Source organism: Vespa velutina, chromosome 1 (assembly GCF_912470025.1).
Source record: "Vespa velutina chromosome 1, iVesVel2.1, whole genome shotgun sequence".
Taxonomy (NCBI): domain Eukaryota; kingdom Metazoa; phylum Arthropoda; class Insecta; order Hymenoptera; family Vespidae; genus Vespa; species Vespa velutina.
This window is the reverse complement of record NC_062188.1, coordinates 14,290,907-14,309,178: the sequence shown is the minus strand read 5'-3', so window position 1 is coordinate 14,309,178 and position 18,272 is coordinate 14,290,907. Positions and strand designations below refer to the sequence as shown.

At 31.8% G+C, this 18,272-nt stretch overlaps 1 long non-coding RNA gene across 1 annotated transcript; it reads left to right on the top strand.

Moving 5' to 3' along the window:
* Nucleotides 1-1,395: 1,395 nt before the first annotated feature.
* Nucleotides 1,396-10,696, top strand: LOC124948822. The gene is made up of 3 exons (XR_007100857.1): nt 1,396-1,524; nt 1,720-1,812; nt 10,574-10,696. It is a non-coding gene; the product is annotated as an uncharacterized LOC124948822 (long non-coding RNA).
* The last annotated feature ends 7,576 nt before the right edge of the window (nt 10,697-18,272 follow it).

Genomic DNA, 18,272 nt, shown 5'->3' with positions numbered 1-18,272 from the left:
ATTCTTTTGTCGACTAATACTTTCTAATATTGGCTTTGGTCTTGACGCCAAGTTTTTCTTTGGCTCGGCCACTTACAACTATATCGTCGATAAAAGATATTGCTCCTTCAAAAGTTTCCGATATCAATCGGATAATTGTTTGAAACATTTCCAGCGCGCAATTAATTTTAAATATTAAACGTCTGTAACCGAATGAATCTTCCTCCGTTACAAAAGTTGTAATATTTCTTTGTGCAACTCGGATAAAATGGATACCTTTCACGTATCAACGATCCTACGCATATCTATGTATAATCTAATATTATCGTTCCTTTTCATTATCGGTACATATTAGGTGGACCGGAAAGTAATGTCGCTTTCTTAAATTAAATTCAAACGAATAAATTTTAAATAAGTTTTTATTTTTAATTACAATCAAATATCGACATGTGCAGAAACGACATTACTTTCCGGTCCACCTAATATATTTGACTTTATTATCACATTATTGATTTTATTATCAATAACGTATGCCTATCGCCTATACACACTTATAGATAACTCAGAGACATATATATATATATATATATATATATATATATATATATACACTACGGTATCTGTCTACCTATCCCTATATTTAAAAATTGGTAAAGTATCTATATCAATACATACACTTTATGATTCTCACATATATTTTATGTTAATGTGCAAAAACTTACAGTAGAGAATCTCGTCACCTTAGCTTAATATACGCCTCATTTGTATTCCGTTCAATGAGTCTAGTTAAGAGAAATAAACAAATGTACGTAATTGGGTCATGATCGGAACAGGAATGTATTCACAACCTTCACATACTGTAACACTTTCCGAGAGGGAAGTCGAAGCTTACTCTAACAATGATCTATGCAAATTCTCTCTTGAATTCAACAATTTATCGGCAATCCATTCGGCAGTTAATAGTTGGAATTCCATCCATCTATCACGTGAATGTTTTGTTTATCTCTTCTTATTCAACTCATTGAATGGAATATAGTCTAGTCGAAGATGATTAACTGTTCAGGTTTGTCGAATTGTAAGCGATAACTCTAGAGAAACAGCTTAGAGAGTGCTTTGTCACTTCGTCCACGACTTCGTCATGCAAAGGATTAGATATATAGATGGTTAATTACACCGACGTGTGCTGTAACTACGTTTCCTAAGCGTCCCTAGCAAAGAAAGGTATCGGTGCTACGTGTAATCTTACAACGAAATAACAAAATATACTGCATTTATGTGTGTGTGTTTTATATGTATGCATATATATATATGTGTGTGTGTGTGTGTGTGAGAGAGTCTAAAAGAACGAAAGCAAAGCTGGTGCAGTATGTTTACATTCGTGACTGAGAATACTTCGTTATTTAGTTTTGTTTAATAAAGTCATCTTAGATGAATTGTCTTGAATGAAATTCAGTGTTGACTCGTTAAATTAATATATTATTATCTCGTATGAGAATTAATATATCATCGAAGATGATAGTACACTTCTTCTATAAAATATAATTGGTATAGTGTTCTAAATTTCATAACAAAAAATGTTCAATGATCTTTTTGTGACAATAATTTTATATAAGATTTTTGTTTTAACATTATTTTTCTGATCATCATTGTTATTTCTTCATATTAATTTAAAACGATTTTAATCAACAGCTATTTCAATCAACTTCGATATCGACCTATTCCATTTTCAACCTGTTATAGATCAAACTCTCAATTTCAACCTATTATGGATCAAGCTATATCAATTTCAACCTGCAACGAGTGTTTTGGAACCATTATAGAAATTCACAAGTAGTAAGTGAAGAAATTAAAGTTTCTTTGATATCCATCGTGTCGAGAACGAAAGGTCCAAATCAACATGGATTACTGGTTGTAATTGTTGATATAAATTATTGCTGAACACGACCGAGAGTAATTCCTCTCTAGAATTTATTCTCGAATGGTACATTTTTCTTTGTCTATATTTTTAATTGTTTATTCATCCTGCATGCTCATTTTTATCAGTTCAAGACTTTTGTCTGGACACTTCTATGTTATAATAATCAATATATGTTGTAAATTTACTTATTTTGTTGATTATATTCAGATTTATTGAAATAATAGAAAAGAACTTTTGGATTTTAATCATTCGATTTTGTTAAAGAAATATATAAAATATATATAACATATTTTGTATTCGTAGATACCAGTCACATAACGATATTAATATTTACTAGATAAGAGAACATTCGCGATGGGTAGATTTTAGACTGAGAGTGATAAAATATAATCAATTCAATTAATTACAATAGAACAATTGCTTGGAGAAAGAAATTTTTTTAATAATATATAAACATAAAATTTGCATTTTAAAATTCATATCTTTCAACATAAAGTAAGAAAATAAGTATAAATTCTTTTTATTAATATGGTTAATGTTTTATAAACGGCAAAATTAGAATCATTAGCCCGTAGGCTTCGATAATAAGTTAATCACTTTTTTAACTATTGATTTACTATTTCTCCCTCTATATTCTTATATATTCATTGTAGACTGTTAATTACAAAATGCATAGTAGAATCAAAATATTGTAAACATGATAAGATAAATAAAAATGCGTCATATAGTGTATCAAACAGTTTGATATAATAAAGAAAAGCATTATATAAACAAATTAGATATTAGAATCGTATAATAATATGTATTAGTAGATTTTTCAAAATAATAGTTATGCAATGGTAATTAATTTTAACAATCAATTATGATATCCCTAATAAGTTAAGAAATTATATGAAGCTTTTATTAAGTCGGATGATGCAGATATCCTGGACATATATCTCTAATGCAAATTTCTATTTTCTGAAGATATGTGTGAGAATTATGAAGTATATTTGTTGGTATAATGTTTTGAAATCTTCTAAATATAGGTATAGATACGTAGGTAAAATATTGGCTATTTGAGTTTCTAATCATAAATGGGAAGTTCCGTATTTAGATGTAAACAAAGTGTTCACAAGACTGAAATACTTCGAAATGTAACTATTTCATTTATTTCATAGCTACTCTGCAATTACATATTTGGAGATATATGAAATAGTTTAAAAGTCTTTGTATTTATTAAGAAATTAATTTTTGTCTAATTAGCAAAAATATTTGAATCTGTCGGATCTTTAATCTTTACGTACATTAATGATTTGTTATTTACCTATAAACAAAGTTAAAATCTCATACATATTGTATATTTCTCATATTTTCAAATCAAATCAAATTATTAAACTTAATCGCACGAGAAATTAATTACGCTTCGTAATAAATTCATCGTATTATCTAGAGTAAATTTTGAGATAGTGATTAGGGCATAAAGCTAAGAAAAGGATATATGCTGAAAAAGTCTCCACAGATTGTGGTTCAAGAGAGCAACTATCGATGGCGAGTTATTTTCGAGGTTATCGAAAACGACTTCTTGTCTTATCGAACTTTTTTCTTTTCTTATTATCATATAGTCACTTTTGCTCGATAGTATTTTATGACTACGATTGGAGATGATAAATCATTTCATTTTAATGGGACGTAAAATACGTATTGAAATGATTTAAAAGAAGCACGAATCTTTAATTTACTTAGAGTAAAAGAAACTTTAAATAGCGTATTTAAAATCTATTTTTATTACATCGAAAAAATCAATTAAATATTTCGTTTGCATCATAGCTTTGGAATATATAGAAAATTTTTGTATGATTCTTTTTATTCGTTATATTAATATAATTTGTACTTTTATTTCGAAAGTATTATTTAATTATTATTTAATATCAATTTAAATTATCTCATTTATCTCTGTAGTAATAAATTTCAATTTTTATCTCGTCAAATATTTAATAGTTTGTATTATTTTATATATAAGAATAAATACGAGTATGTATTATTAAGCATCGGGCGAATATGGCTTGTGCACGTTTCCGATGTGAATAAATATATAATCACAAAATTTCCTTCTTATCTTAATGCGATAACAGATTTGATAGAGAAATGTTATAGCTAGGATATCGACTTTGCCATAATATACTTGCTTTGAATTGTTTTGAGAGAGTCGCAATGCCGTATGCAAATCTTCTTCTCACTTTTCTCTTGCTTTTCTCGAGATAAAGTCTCTCGTAAAAACCGGACGACAATTTTATGTCTTGTGATAAGAGGACATAAGAATATTGTTCTTTTGCGACCGCTCATACTGTTATGATTATTAATATTGAGGAGAATAAAAAAATGTTCACGGAAGAGATGTTTTATACTAGTGACGACATCGATTTGCAAAAATGAAGATTTTTTGTCGTAAGATATATTCATATTTGTTAAAAATATTGAGAATTGAAATGCAAATAAACAAATATGAATTATATCTCGGTAAGCGATCTCAGTAATATTAATATTTTTATTCGATCACTTTCTTACAAGTATTATTCTTAATAAATAATATTTAATCTTATACAATTTACAATGTCTATAACGAAATTTATATTCTTTTGATTATTTTCAATTTCGTGTTTCTGACTGTAAGGATATTGGATTAAAGATAAAGAATTTAAGTTCATTTCGTACAATATTTTGTACATCGTTTGATATTTATATTAGTAATTAAAAATGATGAATACGATAATAAATATTAAAAATTATTTCTATCAAAAGATTCTCGTGAAAGTTTTTTAATTTCTTATTATTTCTATCTGATAATAAGAAATTCCCCATGAAACTTTTGTAATATCTTTCACCAAATAAGAAAATACTTTATTTTATCGGTGTTTGATTAATTCGATTGGAAAATCAAATTTGAAATTTTCATCGAAATGACTTTCATCATAAAGGAGAACCGTCCGAGTTTGTACCGGAAGCTCTCTTTCGTCTAAGATCGAACGATTCCACCAAATCCTTTTTCTTCTTATTTTTCTTCTTTTCACGGATAAATTTGCATGGAAATGAGGACGGAAATTTCGTTCCGATAAATGCGGGAACGAAGAGAAATCGGTCTCCTGGAGTGCAGTAATCTGTAGAAAAGAACGTCTTCGATTCCAGAACGCACAACGGGAAAGAGGAAAGCCGCGACTCGATTTACCAAGGTTCAAACTCAACCTTGTTCAACCGGAATGGAATTCGATCGCGAGTTGCAAAACGGGACAGGATACACGATAGATATATTCAAAAAAGAAAGAGAGAGAGAGAGAGAGAGAGATAGAGAAAGAGAGAGATTACAGATTAAACAAATATTACAATATTTGAGTTAAGTTATGAATAATTTTCGTTCTAAGGGATTTATAACAATAAAAATTTATTTATGAATTAAATTAATAGAATTATGAAAAATTGTAGAAGAACAAATTTTGATTATACATGAATTATGTATAATTTTTAAATTAAATGAAAAAATTAGAGTATTTAAATGTAAAAATTAAAAATTTTTTTATATATTATAAAATATCTACAATTTAATCTAAATGTTGAAACTATTAATAAATAAATCAAAACTAAATTAAGAAACTATAGAATATGTAAGAGAAAAAAAAATAATATGGAGATCGATTTAGTAAACGATAGATCGAACATCGTAGAAGGAACGGACGATCGTTTGCCGAAGATGTAAACCGATCGAACGTCGTCCCTCAGCGTTGTTCGTTCACCGTTGAATTTTCACGTTTTGAACATGGCTCAAAGGGGCTGACGCGACATAAAATCCGTTCGAATCCGGCTATGAAAAATGAAAGAACGAGTCTGTAGCGTGTGAGCACAGGGCTGCCCGTGTCTGGATATGAATTTGATGGACGCATTCAATTTCTTATCCGATCGATATTGTTTGAACTTCCGAAACTTTGTCAAACATTGCGTTTCGATCAAATAACGTACATTTGCAGAAAGAATTTCCTGAAAATTGCATTTTTGTAATCGACGCGAGTGAAATCGATATCTATGAAGGTTTAAAAAAAAAAAAAGAAAATGAACAAAAAGAAAAAGAAAAAGAAAAAGAAGAAAGAAAAAAGAAAAAGAGAAAAAGATCGAGTGAAAGCGGATCTTTATCGAATATTATTTTTACGTCCGTACGTATCGACGACGAAAGAGTGAAATGTAACCATCGAGCAGTGTAATTGATGATAGAACTAAAAAGTAAGAAGGAAAGGATAACGAGTATTTCATCGTTGACATCGTAGTAAGCGAGTCTATAACGTTCGAGAGAAATCGTTCGAGGGAAAAATCTATCGAGTTGACAAAAAGAAAAAAAAAAAAAAAAAAAAAAAAAAAAAAAAAAAACAAAAAGAGAGAGAAAAGGAAAAAAAGAAGAAAATAAAAGGCATCGAGAGACAAGCGAAAGCGTATCGCTACGTTCATACAAAATCTCAGCACAGCTGTTCGTCAGTAAATTGGTAACATTTGTCGGCGATTGGAAGAATTTACGGGATTCTCTGTTTCTGTCTCTCTCTTTTTTCATACTTCGTCCTTTTCTTCCCTTTCGCTTCCGTTCTCTCTCTTTTTATCCTTTACTTTTTTTTTTGTTGAATCGAGCGATAAATCACTCTTCCGACTCTACGAGATTTAATATAACGTCAATATTCTCAGCAGGAAATCAGAAAAAGAGGAAAGGATAACCGGAGAGTAGTCGACAAGCATCCAAGAATTCTACGATTCCTTTTATACGTGACGTCCTTTTCAGAGGCGTTCCTTCTCGACACTGAAATCACGACTTTGAAAATCTAAATTCACTCACACCGGATCACGAATCATACGGGAAAAATTCAACCTTCTTCGTCGTCTCCTTCGACGCCATTTCTACAGGTTGAATTTTATCGAGAATGCAAAATTTCCCTTTCGTACATTCGTTCGTTCGTTCGTTCGTTCGTTCGCTCGCTCGCTCGCTCACTTTTGTGAAAACTCTTCAGTTTTTCCTGATTGTTATTCACCACTTTATTCCTACGAATCTATTCATCTTTTTCTTTTCTTTTTTTCCTTCGTTTATCCATTCATCTATTGCGCTCAACATGATCACGAACAATACGATATTTTTGAGAATGATGGGAATGGAATATTGAATTCTTTCGAGTACAAAACGAGCTCTAAACTCTTATTGGATTCACGTAGTCAAAGTTACGTGCACTAAATCATATACGATTTAACGGAATGTCATGTCATTTGAAATAACACAAATTCACGAGATCGTTGCGTATAAGTATATACGTATGTGAGTGTATACAGTATGTATGATAATTCGTGTCAAAAATGTCCCGTCAACTTTTACTCGAAAACGAACTTTTAAACAGAAACGAGACTTTGGTGGATAAGATGAAACGTTCTGAAATACGGAAATTAATGTTTGCGGTTGTAAAATTATCGTATTCGCTTTTGAAGGTTTCCAACGTGTTTATTCTGATCACACGCTATGCGAGGATCCGCGCAACGTAGAGAAACTAATTGTGACCAAATTGCCCGTTCGTAATTATTTCCGCCCGGCATTCACTGTTGTCTACACGAATACCGGACGGAATTTCAATCTTTCTGCCTGGTATCAATCGCAAAAAGCGATTGTATCGATGTCATAATATTTTGACATCGAAATCTTCAATATGTCTATTCGTTTGCCTTCGTCTTTTTTCTTTATTTAAATTTGATCAGTTGTTTTAATTATGTCAGAAATTTTAATTAAATTAATTCTATTTTTCATATAAACATTTTTCTCAAAAAAAAAAAAAAAAAGAGAAGAATGAACACAACCGACGAGGTTCATTTTAATGGTTAACACTATTTTAAATATCTCTCGGTAATTTTTATTCCTTTCGATTTAATTCCGTTATAATTTCCACCATTTTGAAACCGGATTTAATAAAATTAGACTGAAATAATTTGCGGACCTAGCGTGTAACTTCGTATAAATTTCAAGCTCAACTATGCTCAACCATTTAAACTAAAGCTGATATGTGAGCTTATATATATATGTATATACACATATATATATATATATATATACATATACCTATACACATATATACATATATAGTATATCTGTATACACATATATGCGTTCACACGAATACATATAAATCTATATATACCGAAATACATTATGTATACATTCTGATAGTAAAATTTAAAGATAGATGGAGATCTTTCGTTAAGTCCACAAATTAAAATTATTATTATAAAATTGTTTATACTTTAATAATTAATTACAAAATGTATATGATATATATATATATATATATATATATATATATATATATATATAATTAAAACTATGCGATGTTATGATGACAAGAAATTTCAGTGTTATAGAAACGCTAAAACTAATATGAGGATAAGGGGATAAGGATGGGGGGGAATGGATAGAAGAGCATGCGAGCAACGCAAAAGCTCTTCAAATTATTTCCGCATTGTACTAGACGTAAGAAGGAAAGCGGAGTTGCGGAATTTTAACGAGTTTTGTGCAACTTGATATTACGAGAGTAGAATATACCTTGACAGAGAACTATGCGTCCTCTTTTCTGACAGAACTGTCGCATCGACTTTGTCTTTCTTTCATGAACAATACATTTGCTTGCTTCTCTTCTCTTCTTTCGTTAGAATTCGAGAGAACACAAAGAGAGAGTGAGATAGAGAGAGAAAGAGAGAGAGAGAGAGAGAGAGAGAGAGATAGATAGGAAGGAAAGAGAACGAATTCGTTTTTGTCCCGTGCAGGACGCGAGAAATCTCAGAGATTCGAGAGAAAATACCTTAAGTATCATAGCGAAACTGCTTTTAAGTATTTACCATTCAAATTTATACAATGAAATTATTATATTCGTCGAATCAATGGAAATATCATCCCTCTTTTTCTTGATAATGGAAAATTTTATTTGTTAAAATATCATTGCTAATAAAGAAGGAAACTAACATAAGTTGACCATAGTTCTGATAAATAAGTTCGTTCTCGTGAAAATCTTAATATTCTATTTCTTAGAAGAGTTAATTAAAGTTTCTCCGATGAAAAGAAAGAAATGAATCGAATATTTAAGAGATAAAATAATATTATTTCTAAAATTGTATAATCTGTTATTATAATTACTGAATATACACACGCACACTCATAAAATACATACATACATATATATATATAATGGGTTGGGGAAAAAATTTCTAATAATATATATGTATATGTATGTATATATACATATGTATGTATCTATTTACTGACACAAAATGTGATATTAATAATAATTGTTATTCAAGCTCGTAATTGAATCGGTCATTGAATTACATTTAACCAGTATTTCGTCCTATCATGTCTTCGAGAAAGGCCTGTAGTATATATCTATATGTATGTACCTATCTTACTCTCGGATGCCGTTCCGGAAATTTACGAGCTCTTATGCAGCGACGGGACTGCTCTTAATGGTGGCTCGATTCGTAGTTACACATAAAATTAGAGTAACATCGCGATTTAAGTGGAGACAAGGGAACGCCGACCAGTTTAAATACAGAGAGAGAGAGAGAGAGAGAGAGAGAGTCCGACTATTTCTCGACCCTACTTTAAACTTCCTCGGGAGTAAGTCCTACGATTAACGTTGGACGATCCCCTAAGCTTAAACTTTTAAATCCTCTGTTTCCACTTTCTACGTCGTGATAAAAATTATCGAACGTTTATCTCCGTTCGAAGCAGTACGAATAATTTTGCTTTTCCAATGCAAACTTTGTTAGATTACTTATATATGAAATATTTAAAAAAAGCTATAATTTTTTAATCGTATTTATTATAAATTTATTTCAAACTTTTTCTCTGAAAGTCCAAAAGGGAGAAAAATTAGAACGAACGATAAATATACATTATTTTTTATAGCAATCAAAAAATAAACTTATAGAATTATATAGATACTAATTAAATACTTTCTATATTACATCACTTTTTTCCGGTTTTCATCGAACGTACGACATTCTTCCGATCTCGAAAATTGAAATTTCTTTCTACTAGAAGATTCTAAAAGTAATAGAGTCTTCGTTTGAGCGTGAAACCGAGCCGAGTCGTCTGTACATTCCAATCCTTCTTAAAAGTCACTGGACTTCGAGCAATATACCATTCTGTCTTCTATTCTCGATAAGAATTGCTAAAAGAACGAAAAAGAGTATAGGTACGATATGTTCGTCGCATGCCGTGCATAAGTCGAGTGCATTCGAGCCAATTCACTCTTCTTTGGTGAACATGAAACGTAGCCATTATTTTGTGATTCGATAGTTGTTCCTAAAGAAGGGTTAGAAGAGAAGAGAAGAGAAGAGAAGAGAAGAGAAGAGAAGAGAAGAGGAAAGGGGAGGAAGGATTAGGTAGGCTGCTCGTAGCCGACTAATTACTGACATGATGTGTTGAGTTTCGAAGATGACTTCTCTCTCTCCCTCTCTCTCCCTTTCTATTTCTGTTTCTCTGTCTACAATCGAATCAAATGTTATTGTTAACGAGAATCGACGGAATATCGACGTACTTCAGTCGCATTCAAGATGAGATCGGTATTACGAATATTAGATCGTCCATGTTTGGTGAAATTTGATTTAATCGTCTCCATTCTCTTTTGATTCTAGAATTTGATGGGATCAGATGTGCTTCAGAGGTGCTTCGCTAACCAGCCACTTGAAATCAAAGAAAGGAAGATAAAAATGAGATATAAAAAAGTAATCAAAAATATAAGGACAATTTCAATTCTGCATATACATACTTTTATAGAATTTCGTGCTTTAAGACGAAATAATTGATAAGAAATAAAAGAAAAATATTTGAAAAATAATAGAACAATTTGTTAGTACCTCAATTTGGTAGTTTTTATTTACCGCTTGTTCCGTGAACAGTTTACTTTTCACTATTCTTCTTTTTCTCTCTTGGATGTCGAAGTTTTACACGGTCCATATGAATTTAAAATTTTTAGCCAGTAGGGCTGCCCCCAGCAGCGTGGAAATTCGTAGGGCCAGCCCTAATCCCTTTTTCCTCTTTCCTTCTTTCCCTTCTCCCTTACTCGTTTCGCGCATTCGGTTCGCTTTTGTACCGCGTCGCGTTTACGTCGAGCACTGGGATTTCATTCCCCCTCAACCCACTTCGTCCTCTTGGCCGCAGAGAGCATAAAACACTCGTAAATTTGCATTCCACGCGCGTCGAGAGAGAGAGAGAGAGAGTTAGAGAAGTGAAGAGGGTGCAGAGGGAGTCGTTGAACCACCCTGTCGTCACTCACGCTACGCTTCTCATTGTCGAACTTGTTACATTTTTCTCTTGCTCGATCGTTAAATTGTTCAAAACGATCGCTTCCTTCAAACGAATCTTGATAATTTTTCTTTTGAACTTTTACTACTTGGATACTATAAATCTTTCCGATTTCTATCAATTTGTATTCTCAAATTTTACGATCAATCTATATTAGATCATGTCTACATGAAAAATAAATTTGATCATTTTCGATATGGGTATTATACTTATATATATATCTTCTGATATAGTATATGGGATATCTTAAAATGACTATTTTCTTCAAGCGACTTTTGATAATTTTTCTTCTGAGGTTTTTTCTATTTGGATCCTATAAATATTTCCAATTTTTATTAATACGTATTCTCGAATTTGACGAGCAATCGATATAAAGATATATATCTGAAAAATACACTTGGACATATCCGATGTGGCTATTACATTTCTTTCTTCTGCTATAAAAAGTCTTAAAATAATTGTATATATTGATCAATAAAAAGCTAGAAAATAAAATTTAAGAAGGAATTTTTTATTTGACTTCCATATTTCGCCATAAATATATTAGAAATGATTGAAATAATGAATAAAATTTCGAACGTTTAGAAATGAAAAAAGACTCGAAATTGATCATCGTATCCTTTGATATATTTCAACTAATATTTTTTCCTTTGAGTTATCGAACTTCGTGACATCAAGAGGTTTCAAAAGAGAAGAGGGCTCTCCATCAGCGTTTACGCGGTATACGTTAATCCGGTTCTTGCCGACAAATCGCCAGCCGCACTCACTGGACACGCTAAGTCTCCTTTAATCCGCGGTCTGATCTCAGATTAAGTTTTACGCTCGACCGGATTCCGTGACGACATAACATTTCTCACTTTCGAAAGGTGCACAGAAATAAGATGAGTGACTCAAAAATACAAAACTAAATTATTTTTTGTGCTTTCCTAAGTTATTTATTTACTTTTCTTGAAATAAGAAAAAAAGAAACAAGAAAAAGAAAGGAAGAAAGAAAATTATGATTCGATAAAATCATTAAAGAAAAATATTCATCATTCTAGGTTATTTTTTTTCGTTTTCTTCTTCTTTTTTTTTTTTTTTTGATTTTATATTAATGAAACTATCTTAATACAAAAGCATAAGCATTTATCTTGTTTCTTATCAATAGATATAATAAAATATCTGTTAGTTATATTTGTTTAGCAATAAGCTATCTTTTCATTTGCTTTTTTAAATTCTACGAAAGAAACTTACAAAAGGTGTAACTTGCGTAAAGATATTTTCACAGTGTACACTGGCTATCGATCGAAAATGTAAAGGGTCACCGTGAGACAGCTCAGGTCTGTGCTTTACTCGGGCCATAACACAATTACGTTAATTGGCCGATGCTTACATTAGTATTAAGTGGAAGTCTGACGAGAGGAGCCGATCCTTTGGGTGGAGGTTCTTTGGATGGGTGTTGCGTTAAAGAAAGAAGGATGAACATATTCAGAGGTCTAAAGAGAGCGAAAGAGAAGGAGATGTCGATAGAAGGGAGTTAGCAGAATGAACGAAGGAGAAGATAACCTTGAAAAGCAATATATATATATATATATATATATATATATCTAGCTCAGATGGTAGATGCAGAGAGAAGGAAAGGAAGGGCTAAAGGAAGGTCTAGAAGGGAAGAGGAACGAAGGTATATAGTTTCATCCCAAAGTTTGGTGGTTAGCTCCTTATAGCGGCAACTACTCGTCCGTGTCTAAGCCATATTCTACGTTGAAAGCGGCACAGCAGCGGTTTAGGTGGCTTGTCGGAACTCCGAGCTAGCACCGATTTTACGCCGTTTGAAGGATAAACGAGCCCGAACCGACATGCTTCCTTCCTTTAACACGACGACGTTCACTTGTCCTTCGTTTGTATGCAAATTTTCGCTTGAATTTCAAGATTCGTATGCATTTCCTCTTAAATGTCGTATATCATTCATTATTGTCACTGTTGTTATTATTATTATTAGATCCGTATCGAACGATAATCAACAATATGTATGTATATATGTATGTATGAGATAATTCTTCATAGAATTATTTTCAAAGTCTTCGACCAATTATGACATTTTTTCCCTTCATAGTGCTTTTATACAAATAGGAAAAAAAGACAATATCAACAGTCTAAAACTCTTTCAACGAAAAATCCTGAAATATCACCTGATTATATAAAGTCTACATTATAAACGTATCCTGTAGCGGAAAAATCGGATAAACAAAAAATCTTATTGAAATTTTCGCTTCGTTTTGGTGAACTTCTCTCTTTTCTTTTTCTATCCCAATATTGTCCGATCTTTGATCTTTCTCTCTCTCTCTCTCTCTCTCTCTCTCTCTATGTCTCTCTCTCTCTTTTTCTCTTTCTCTCACACTTTTTCGTTCTCTCGTTCAAGGGTGGAAGGAAGGTGACGGTTCCGATACCGTTCTATCGTTGGTAATCGAAATTTAATCGTCGGAAAGAATAGCACGCTGACGAAAGCTTCGTTCTAGCCGAAAAATTCTATAAAAATGGAGGTGGAATCCAATCTGCGAGATAGACGAGACTGATCTGTGTCGGTGATTTGTATTCGTCAGGTATATACGCCATGAAATCGAATACCGAAACCGTCCGCTTTCGTAAAGCTCGTCAGAATCACTTCCACAGCTTCATCCTTCACCTCCACATTCTCATTTCGAAGCGAACGTGTCAACGGCTCGCTTAAAATCCGCTAATCGAATTTTCATTAACGCAACCTCGTCGTGCGAACCGTTAATTGCCCGACTAATACCCTCATTTATTTGAAATCAAATATGTTATATCGTAATGGCCGTATCTGCACGTCCAAAACGTTCATTATCTGTGCGACACACGAAACGATATGTTCTAGCTATCGAGAGATATTTCGTGAATTTCAACATTTTGCGGTTTGCGAAAGGATCGTGCGGTCATTTCATCTATATCTACGAATGAGAAATTAGATAGTTTTTCATTATATGTATCATGGAAAATGGTACACTGAATACGTTAATACCATACACCTATCATGATTATATTTCATCGTAAAGTATCTTTCTATTTAGTGTTTGATAAAATTTAAATAAACATTTGAAAATCAACAAATATATTTTTTTAAAAAAGAAAAAAAAATATATTATATATTTAAAATATCTTTCTTTATTAAAATCCTATTAAATAAAAACGTTTTGTTAAAAGTATGCTACGTTTAGCTACGATTGAACCTTCATTCAAATACTCTATAGTCTCTATCTATGATATCATCGTCTAACTAACGGTATCTCTGAACGTACTGTTATATAGAAGAAAGCAACGATGAGGAAGAGAAAGAAGAAAAAGAAGAAAAAGAAAGCGAAGTTCCAGTGAAAAAAAGATTGGACCACCGCCTCATTTAATTGTGAAACCACTTGGTCGGTTTCTAAAGGTGCTCCGACAAGTAAAAGGACTGACTTTACTTCCTATAGACTCAGTTTTGCGGTGAAAGACGAAACTCCCAAGCTTGGTCTACCATCGTGCCACTTTCTTGGCTTCTCGCCCACTCAAGAAGAAGTAACACGAAGATCCTTCGGCTGTCACTCATGATGTCGCACATAGATTAGCAGGATTCTCTTGACAATAGGATACTAATAAAATAGAATCTTTATTAAAATTCTGTTTTTATAAATAGAACCATCGATTTTATAACTCATTGATATTTATTAATATAATAACATTAATTGTATATATGTTTATAATTACTGAAATAACTTCTATTATTTTTGTCCAATTCAAATGATATTTTGTATAATTGTTTTTCATGGTACGATTGAAAGTTCAGATTACTTAACTTGCGGATATATTAATTATAAAACAGACTAGAAGGCTTTAAACGGATAAGAGAGGGAGGAGGGGAGGAGTGAGAGAAGAAAATTGTAGAATTGTTTACACTAGAAATGCATTGATTAAGTAATTCATGATTGTGATCTGTGATCCGATTTTTCTGTTCTGTTTATATACGGATGGTGCGACGGTAGCGTGCTTTGTACGGATCCACTGACTGGGTTTTATTTCCACGACAGAATTTGAAATCCTGCCGTGGAAAAAACTTTTATTTCGTAAATACCAGAGATTCTTGATTTTTCGATTGACAAATCGTATCTTAAATAAATTTTTACACTTTTCCAAACAATTGACGATAGAGCCCAGTCTGTGGAAAAATGTTTATTTTTTTACACTGCGAATCAATAGAAAGTAATATACGATCTGAACTAATGCGAATGCTATATATATATATTATTTCGAAAAAAAAAGAACAAAAATGTTTTCTTAAGTCTTAACTGTCCGTTATGCTTTACAGAGTAATATACTAGTAATATATATTTTTAATCGAAAATTAAATTGTTCCGTTGATATATTTAAGTGCACTTGCAATTATTTTAATAGATCCTTCAAGACACCTCTTTTCAATATTACTTTTATATCTATTTATTAAAAGGAAGTAAAAATCTTTTAAAGTATGTGTCTGAAAAGATATAAAAGAAAATATAACATTTTACGAGATGAAAAGTTTTGTTAGAATAAAAGAATATTCTTATAATGATTATTCAAATAATAGAGATTTTATCGTGAACAATAAATGTAATATAGATTATCTTCACCGACCACCATAAATCTTTTTATATTTGCTTCACGAGTTGTCAGTTTCGATGTTGCTCACATTTTCTGCGGTATGGTGAAAGTTTGTTTCTTTAAAATTTCAAACAAATCATTGAATCCTGTCGTTTTTACGTAATTAATAATAATTAGACGCATCGTTTCGTCGTCATCCTTGGCAAATTCACGTCGAAGAAAGAATAAAAGAAGAAGAAAAAGAAAATAAAATATAAGTGAATTGATAGTACGGTTATACGAAAAGCCGATATTCATCAGCATGATGGCTTTTACTTAATACTTCGCTGACTCCTGTTGTAACCAGCTTCTATATATCTCCTATCAATTATCCTCTCCACACTCTACGCTCTCTACAGTCTTATTAACGGAGAAATACTCTTATATACTTACAATATATATATATATATATATATATATATATATATATATATGCGTGTATTAGTGAATGTACTAGAGAGAGAAAGAAGATAGAAAGAAGAGACCAAAACTTGACTTTGTATGTTGTGTGTCCTAAGAACGTGAAAAATTTAACGTTGAAAAAGTAGTCGAGAGTCATGCTTGGGTTCCGTAGACTACACGAATTTTTCTGGCACAGCGAAAACCCGATATTCATCAGCCTGATGGCTTTTACTTAACGCCTCGCACTGCGAAACAACAAGCCCTATAAAGGTTCTCTTACCATCTCTCTCTCTCTCTCTCTTTCTTTTTCCTTCGATCCCTGAACACGTACAAGGTACTACGTGGCTTTCGTTTTATCTTTTTTTCTCCCAAACCACCTTAATAATCGTACGCGTCTCGAATTAATTTTACCACCGCTTGTATTTTCTTTCTTCCTCTTCTTCTTTTTATTTTTATTCTTTTGGATAATTTGATCCTAACGATATCGGTAGAAACAATAGTCTCATTATAGCTTAATTGAGTCTATATTATTGATCGGCGAAAGACTAAATAGGTCAGTAGGTACGATTATTCGATAGATATGTAGATATGTATTAAAATGTATGCAAGTAATCGAGATTGGTATCGATCCTTTTTTTCTGATCACTTTTTTCTTTTATTTTCTCTTAATTACATATGCTTTACTTACTTATATTTATGTTATTATTATTTTATATACATTAAATGAATCATTCTTATTTTATCCAACATAAATGTTTAGTTGTTAAACTTTCTCTCTCTCTCTCTCTCTCTCTCTCTCATATATTGTTAATATTAGCATCAATATAAAAGCATGTTAGTATGCCGAATATCAACTCTTTTAAAGGATTAAAAGTAATGGCTACCAGAAAAGCCAATGGCTCAGTTATTTACGTTTGTACCAAGAAAAATTACAAATGTCATGTGACTCAAGCGTAGTAAATGGCGTAAGAAAATAAAGAGAGAAGGACGAATTTTCACAAAAGGATAGAAAAGGGATATTACGTCCATCTCTGTCGTCGGATTCAGCTTTTACTTAACGTCTAAAAGACGTTATGATAGGACCTTCTTGCAAACCTTTTATTGGACCTTTTTAGTTTCTTTACAAGACTGCCGTTGAAAGTTCAAGACGAAGAAATATTCTCAGAGATGTGTTTTCTCCGAGGTTTTTACCAGCATGAAAATCTTATCCTTCAGACGTTATCTTCAAAACACGATACATGAATTGGTATGGAATTAATATAATAAATTTTTAAAAATTATTCGAGAAATATGAGAATAAATTATTAATAACGATTCAATGATCCATATATATTATTATTTTAAGAAAAAGAATATTAATGATAATTGTTCTAATAAAAATTTCTATGAACTTTTCGCAACGATCAAATATCAAATACTACCAACTATATAATTTTCTACCTAATTGGCGATAACCTGTCTGAGACATATAAATAACAGCTCGTTAAATCATTCGAACGAGTAAAACCTTTTCGTTCTTTAACACACATACCTACATGATTTACCCATATAGGATACAACATATAGATATAAATCGTAATGTTGTTGGTTCGAATAAATAGATAATAAATTAAACAACGTACGTAATCAATCCAGCGAATCGATCGACCAACATCAAACAAGAAAGAAAGAGAAAAAAGTAAAAGAGAAAGAAAGAGATAGAGAGAGAGAGAGAGAGAGAGAGAGAGAGAGAGAGAGAGAGAGAGAGAGAGAGAGAGAGAGAGAGATAATAGATCATGACTTTTAAATCGAGCCGAGTAAAGAAGAAGGACGAAAACGCGTTCACAAGACACGCATAACGCCGCTTATTTATCTGGTTGTGTTCGTACTATCGCGTTAATTGGCTGGCGCCAAGAGAACGGCACGTTTGGAATGGCGCCGATCGACTTCTCTTTCGAAATTCACGTTTGGTAAACGACGCGATGACTGCATTCGTGAAAG